Consider the following 7,712-nt stretch of genomic DNA (forward strand, 5'->3'; position numbering starts at 1 on the left):
GAAAGTAAAGAGATGGAAAAAGCACATATCAGACAAATAGTAACTGAAAGAAACTTGGTATAACAACATCAACATCAAACTAAATAGATCTGAAGTCATAGAACAATATTGGGAGTGAAAAAGATAATTGGAGATAAAACAATCAGTTTGCCAGTAGGCTATCCCAAAAGAGTGGCATAGCAAGTGCACTATATTATAATGTAGTTTCAAAATATAGAAACTAAAAATGTACAGAAATGCAAGTATAAATCTATAAAGTCCATAGTCATATTAGGAGATTTAATAGACTTCTTTTGAAATAGGTAAATAGAAAAACATATAGAAGAGTTGATCAACACATTTAATAAGCTTGATTTAATATGTAGACAGATATAAATATATAGAGATATAGATATATCCCTGTTCTTTTAAAATATAGAGAATACATATTCTTTCCAATATGGACCTATTTGTAAATACTAACCACATACTAGGCTAAAAGTGAAGTCTTAATATATTCCAAAGAATGGCTATCATACAGATCATGTTCTCTGATTATAATTTTAGTTTTCAATAATCAAAATATATCAAAATAGTAACTAAAAAACCCTTAAAAGCAACAAGCCCATTTATATGGAAACTGTAAACAATGCACCTAAAGCTAAAATGGTGATCCTATGCAAGGGTGTTTCTGCTTTTGAGTAATGGATAAGTTCAAGGATTCTAAGGAAGGCATAAAGCATAATAAAATCCATGTATAAGTAAACAAATCTCTGCGTTATTTGACCCTCAGAGCAATCCCAAGATAGGTGTTTCTGTTTCCAGTTTTACAGATGAAGAAGATGAGGGCCGGTAACTTGCATAGAGTCGCACAATTTATAAGTTGTGGAAACAGAATTTACATCCATTTTCTTTAACACTGGAGTAGAGAGATAGACATATAAAAGGAAACTGCCTCTAAAGAGAAGAGATGGAATGGCTAATCTATACAGGAAATCCAAGAGAAGGAGGTGTGGTTGACTTAGTCATTGGTTGGGCATTTTTCAGGGAGTCAACCTCAGAGGGGGCCACGTGTGAGCTCTTTAAGGAGTTGAAACTGGATAATCAGGCCTTCCCAGAAGAGAGAATAGTGGTATCTGTTTCTAAAAGCATTTTTTTAACTAGAAGTCATATAACAAATATTAGATATTATCATCAATGTTATATGTTGCCCAGAAGTCCTTGTGCTTCCTGGAAGATTTATGGAAAAAATTCAGATTATTTTAGTGATAAATTTTCAGATAACATAATTTATGCCAAAGGAGTAGCATGAGAAGTTTACTAGGAGATTTTCACTATTTCCCTGGACTAGAGAATAAAATAAGGTGATGCATATCGAACTTTGTGTGTGTATGTGTATGTGTGTGTGTGTGAGACTAAAGTCATTCTTTTTTTAAAACAATTATGTAACCATTTAAAAACTGAGGTATAGTTAACTTACAATGTGTTAGTTTCAGGTGTGCAGCAAAGTGATTCAGTTATACAGTTTTTTATATATATTCTTTCTCAGATTCTTTTCCATTACAGTTTATTACAAGATACTGAATATAGTTCCCTGTGCTATCTAGTAGGCCCTTTTTGTTTCTCTACTTTATATATAGTAGTGTTTGTATGTTAATCCCAAACTCCTAATTTATGCCCCTCCGCCCTCGCCCGCTACAATCTCCTTTGGTAACCATAAGTTTGTTTTGCATATCTGTGAGTCTGTTTCTGTTTTGTAACACATCAAACTTTAAAGTAAGATAACAGTACCATTTTTTTTTTTTTTACTATTCTTGAAAACTATATTTTACCCCACCTAGAGCTATAATAGAGATAAGTAGGTATCCTTATCTCTTCCTTTGAAGGCAAATGGGTTTTCTTCCAGCTTACTTTTTCACTGAATGTAGATCTTTTAAATGTCCTAACTTAATGTCCTTCTTACAATGGATCAAAGGTTTAAGCTCCTATTCTCCCACACAGCCATTAGTCCTCCAGATTCTAGTTTTGTGGTATTAACATTTAATCCCAGGGCATCTCGGGCTTCAGAGTTTGCCTACCATTCTGGCCTCAGCATTTTATTACTTTTGTGAGCTTTGGGGATTTCTCTTTCTGGTAAGCCCCGCAATGCATTTAAACTTATGTTTGCATTATTTTATCCAACGTCTGGATTTTTTGTAGCAGGTGGGCTTTTCAGAATTTCTAGTCTGACTAGTGCATATCCTTAAATCATTCTCTACACTCCAGTTAGAGTGAAATTTCCAAATGTCAGTTTGACCATGTTTCAATTTACTGTTTGAAACTCATCAGTGACCTCACCAACAGTAGAGGTAAAACCCACATTCTTGAAATGGTCTACCAGACCTGCATGATCTGGAAACACCCCCATCCTCACCGTATACCTTACTCTCTCCACTTCACCCTGAGAACTCCCTTACTTCCATGAAGGTGATATTTCTTTCAGCCTCAACACTTTCTATACACTTCTCTCTTCCTGATCTCTTTCCTTGAATGCTTTTATCTAGTTAACTCTCTTGCTGGAATCTAAGCTCCATGAGGGGAGGGATCATCTTTGTAGGTTCCTTGCTGTATGTCCCATGTTCTGATATTTTAGACATTCCACAGTATTTGTTGAATGATAGGAATCATTCAATAAGTGGATGCCCAATGAGTGAGCTCCTTGTCTTCATCTTTATACTTACTTTTCCTCCAGTGTTCCTTGTCTTTTGAATAGGACCATGGATTGTCTTTCAGGCTAGAAATTGGAGTCATCCTGGTCTCCTCTTTCCTTTTCACCACTACTGCTAATCAATAATGTTCCTAAATACCTAAGAAAATTATTCTTTCTTTTTAGTCTTGCTACCACTGCCCTGCCTGAGTTCATTTCTTGCTTGGATTACCCTATATATTTCCTAACTGATTAACTTGCTCTAGCTTGGCTCCAGCAAATATATCTGACTATATTTATTCTCTTCTTAAAATTCTTAAATGTCTCCCCATTCATGCCTTAGTTTGATATACACATTTTTTTTGTGCTCCTTCTTCATATTCCATCCCTCTCTATTCCACATGCATCACAAGCTTGAGCTAAGTTAGACAAACTTTCACTGAGCACCTATTTTGTACCAGGCTCTGTACTAGGCACTATAACATACATTACTTCAGTTATTCTTTAGAAACCACTCTGCGTTTGTATTTTCCTAGTGAGTGAACATAGTTGTAGAGGGGGAGAAGTGGCTTGGCCTCTACGTCATGTTGCTAATCTGTAGTAGCATGAGGACTGAAATCCACATCTTCTGAACCCCAGAGCCCATGTTCTTTCCATTATTGTGTTGCCAGGAAAAAAGTTGGAGAACCTCTTGGAGAAGAATGAAATCTAACATTGAGTCACCAAGATAATGGCAAGATGATGTTATGGTGCATATAAAAATCAGATGCCAATTATGGGATGTACATTTAAAAAGTCTTAAAGGAAGCTTTTTGTCATTTTCTGTTTTATTTTTTCTAGCTTCTACCCATCTCTTCCTTTCCCATTCCATGGAAACAAAATCAAATAATAGTCCTTAGAAACAAACTCAGACCTACACCAGCCTGGGATAGAATTAAAGGGTAAGCTTTTTTTTTCTTTTAAATTTTTATTTATTTATTTATTTATTTACTTATTTAGTTATTTATTGGCTGTGTTGGGTCTTTGTTGCTGCATGCTGGCTTTCCCTAGTTGTGGTGCATGGGCTCCTCACTGTGGTGGCTTCTCTTGTTGCAGAGCACAGGCTCTAGATGTGTGGGCTTCAGTAGTTGTGACATGCAGGCTTAGTAGTTGTGGCACACGGGCTTAGTTTGCTCTGTCACATGTGGAATCTTCCCAACCAGGGACTCAACCCGTGTCCCTGCATTAGCAAGTGAATTCTTAACCACTGTGCCATCAGGGAATTTCCAGAGGGTAGGCTTTATATGAATCATTTTGATATGTCTTCTGATAGGGTTTGGAATTAAATTTTCCTTGACTTTCAGTCTTCAGGTCCTCTTATTACTGTTTGACCCTCATGTTGTTTTCTTCCTGTCAGTTATATAGAATGAGCTCCTGGGATCTACATGTGCCCCCAGTTTCCTTCCTTGGGTATTGCCAGATCCTAACTTAAAAACTGGTTCTTAAAGCTAGGATCCTGATACTCTGAGCTAATCCACTTACCTACTACTCCTTGTTTTACCTCTAAATAATTTTGAATTCTTCATTTCTTCTCCAGCTTCCCAATAGACTTTTTAACCACTGACTTGACCATCTTAAATCTATCCTGCACACTATTTCTAGAGTAATCTGTTTAAAGCATAAGTAGAACTGTGTCATTCCCTTGCTTAAAACCTTTCAATGGCTCCTTGTCAGCACAGCATAAAAAGTCAAATAGCTCAGCATAGCTGATACCTGCCCCTGCCCCACTTTCCTCTCACAGTCCAACAACACTGAATAATTGTGGTTTCTTAAAAAGCTGACTTTTAAATTTTTAACTATTTTTTAATTGAAGTATAGTTGATTTACAATGTTGTGTTAGTTTCTGGTGTACAGCAAAGTGATCCAGTTATATATATGTGTACTTTTTAATATTCTTTTCCATTATGGCTTGTTACAGGATATTGAATATATTTCCCTGTGCTGTACAGTAGGACCTTGTTGTTTATTCATTCTATATACAGTAGTTTGCATCTGCTAATCCCAAGCTCCCCACCTATCCCCATGCCCCTTGGCAACCATAGATCTGTTTTCTGTATCAGTGAGTCTGTTTCTGTTTTGTAAATAAGTTCATTTGTGTCATAGTTTAGATTCCTCACATAAGTGATATCATATGGTATTTGTCTTTCTCTTTCTGACTTATTTCACTAAGTATGATAATCTCTAGGTCCATCCATGTTGTTGCAAATGGCATTATTTTACTCTTTTTTGTGGCTGAATAGTATTCCATTGTTTATTTACTACATCTTCTTTATCCGTTCCTCTGTCGATTGACATTTAGGTCGTTTCCATGTGTTGGCTATTATGAATAGTGCTGCTCTGAACACTGGAGTACATGTATCTTTTCAAATTAGAGTTTTGTCTGGATATATGCCCAGGAGTGGGATTGCTGGATCATATGGTGACTATATTTGTAGTTTTTTAAGGAACCTTCATGCTGTTTTCCATAGTGGCTGCACCAATTTACATTCCCACCAACAGTGTGGAGAGTTCCTTTTTCTCCACACCTTCTCCAGCATTTGTCATTTGTAGACTTTTTAGTGATGGCAATTCTGACTGGTGTGAGGTGTTGCCTCATTGTGGTTTTGATTTGCATTAAAGAATCACTTTTTAAAATTCTTCAGAGAGATGATGTGATTGGGTTATTTTGTTAGCCCTGTGCCTGCCTGTTGACAGTTTCCTCTGAAAATACTTCAAAGATGAATGGGTTTCTAATTCCCTGGTCTCCAATCCGATCCAGTGCAGCTAGGGAAGTAGGCTGTGACGTAACAAAGTATGGTACAGAAACCATTAAAGCAGGGTCAAGTGGGGACTTGAGGTCTCTTTCATTAGATGGTGGGTAAATTAATGGAAAGTAACTAAAGTTCCATAGACTCATCCTTCAGCCTCTCTTGCAAAGGCATTCTAAAGAGTTCAGTGCTGGTACCTCAATTAAAGACTGCATTTAGCTTGAGTCCATTCTCCCACTCTTCAACTCCTGCTCATCCAGCAGAAAAAGAAATATTATAAACACCCAGCCTTCAAACTGTAGCTTGGAGAGGGGGAGGAAAACAGGTTCTAGATGCAATGGGATGGGTGTCAAAGAGATTTCTACACTGAATTATTGATGGTGTAGGCAGAACAAAAGAAATGGCAGGACTACAATACCAGTATAAAATAGCCTAAAGAAACCAACCAATCAACCAGAACATAACATGTAAAACGCAGCTGAAGAGAGTCTGAAATTACGTATAGCATGAGGAAGAGAAGAATATGCTATACGTATGCTTCATGCTCTGGAAAAATCTAATAAGGATGTGAATTTGATAAAACAAGAGCCCCAAGATATTATGTTAAATCAATAGAATTAGAGGGAAGGCGTGCTTTTAGTGCCAACACAATTCCATCACAAACAACCAACAAACCCCAAAGAGCAATGACAGAATAGAGAAAGCTTCACGTCAAATCACTAGCACGAAGAAGCTTGAGTTAATTTCAGTGAATATGAAGATAAAGAAAAAAAGAAACTAAAACAGTTAGAGAGGAGGTGCCCTCTATGGTAGACAAAGGATTCCTAACAGGAGTTATGCCCCTTAAAGAGAGAAACTAACACATGGAAGAGAAAAAATGTTTTGAACAATAATTCAAAAAGATTCTCCTAAAATAGGAAAAGAACCAAATGACCACGTTGAAAAGACTATAGCAGGGGAAAGAATATAGCTATCTAGATCAAGACATATTCTGCTATGTTACACATTATGTCAAAATTGTCAAAGATTATAAAACAGAAGTTAAAGGAAAGAAGTACTTCTGGAGAGAAGAGGTAATGCACCTCCAACAGGTCAATGCTTGGAATGCTTCAGACTTCTTCCCTGAATACAGTGCTAGGAGGCAAGGGAGCAGTGTCTGCAGAGTTCTGAAGGAATGTGTGGCCCCAGATAATACAGTTGGCCAAGTTTTCATTCATTTATAAAGCCAGCAGGTAAACATTCTTAAAGATGAAATAATTTATGGAATAGGATACCCATGATTCCCTTGAAAAAGCACTCCTTGACAAAAACCAAACCAAACCAAAACAAAAAACCCAGCTAATCAAAGAGTGAATAAAAATATTGAACTCAGAAATGGAGAAGATGTGGCAAAGGCACACACAGGATCATTGAATCCAAAGAAATATTGGTTTAAGATTAAGTAACTAGGGGATTATGGGTGTGCAATAGAATGCAAAGTATACATATTTTTGTGCAGAAAAGCAGTAAAAAACCAAGACAAATGTGGATGTGAGGAAAAGAGAAAGAAAGAGGGAAGAAGGGAGCAGTGATAACCTTTCATCCTCCATAGCAGGGAGTCAGTTGGATATGATCTACAGCTGGAACATGATGCTAAGAATAAGGAAAAAATAATGGTTCCAATCTCTTAATGTAATTATAATCCCTTTTCCCCCTGAGGGAGTAGAATATTTTGGGGTAAATAGTCATTTATCTGAAGTTCAGCAATTTCCTTTAGTTTTATTTTAGATCACTATACTTCTGTTAAACTCACGTAAAATTATACTTAATACTTCCAGTTAAAATATTATTTATGCTCTAGGCCTACTGTCATAAAATTATTTCTGTCCAATTCTGCTTGCCTGCCTGGGAGGCAGGTATGTTTAGAGCAGAGCTTTGCAACTTTATTGTGTCTATGAATCACTTGGGGATCTTACTGGAATACAGGCTTGGGGAGGGGATGAAATTCTGCATATTTAGTAAGTTCCGAAGTGATGCTGCTGCTGCTGCCACTTGGACCTGACTTTGAGCAGCAAGAGTGTATAGACTGTGAGCACCGACTCTGGTCTCAACGGGCCAGCGTTGGATTGCTGGGGCCACCACTTAACAAACTATTTGACTTTGAGGTCAAATTCTATGCCTGAATTTCCCAATCTATAAAACTGGGGTTTTACAGATTATTATTCCCAACAGTAACCTATAAATTGACTACAGGTTATTCTTTTCAACAATAATCTGTAAAA

This window comes from Hippopotamus amphibius, chromosome 7 (assembly GCF_030028045.1).
Source record: "Hippopotamus amphibius kiboko isolate mHipAmp2 chromosome 7, mHipAmp2.hap2, whole genome shotgun sequence".
Lineage (NCBI taxonomy): Eukaryota > Metazoa > Chordata > Mammalia > Artiodactyla > Hippopotamidae > Hippopotamus > Hippopotamus amphibius.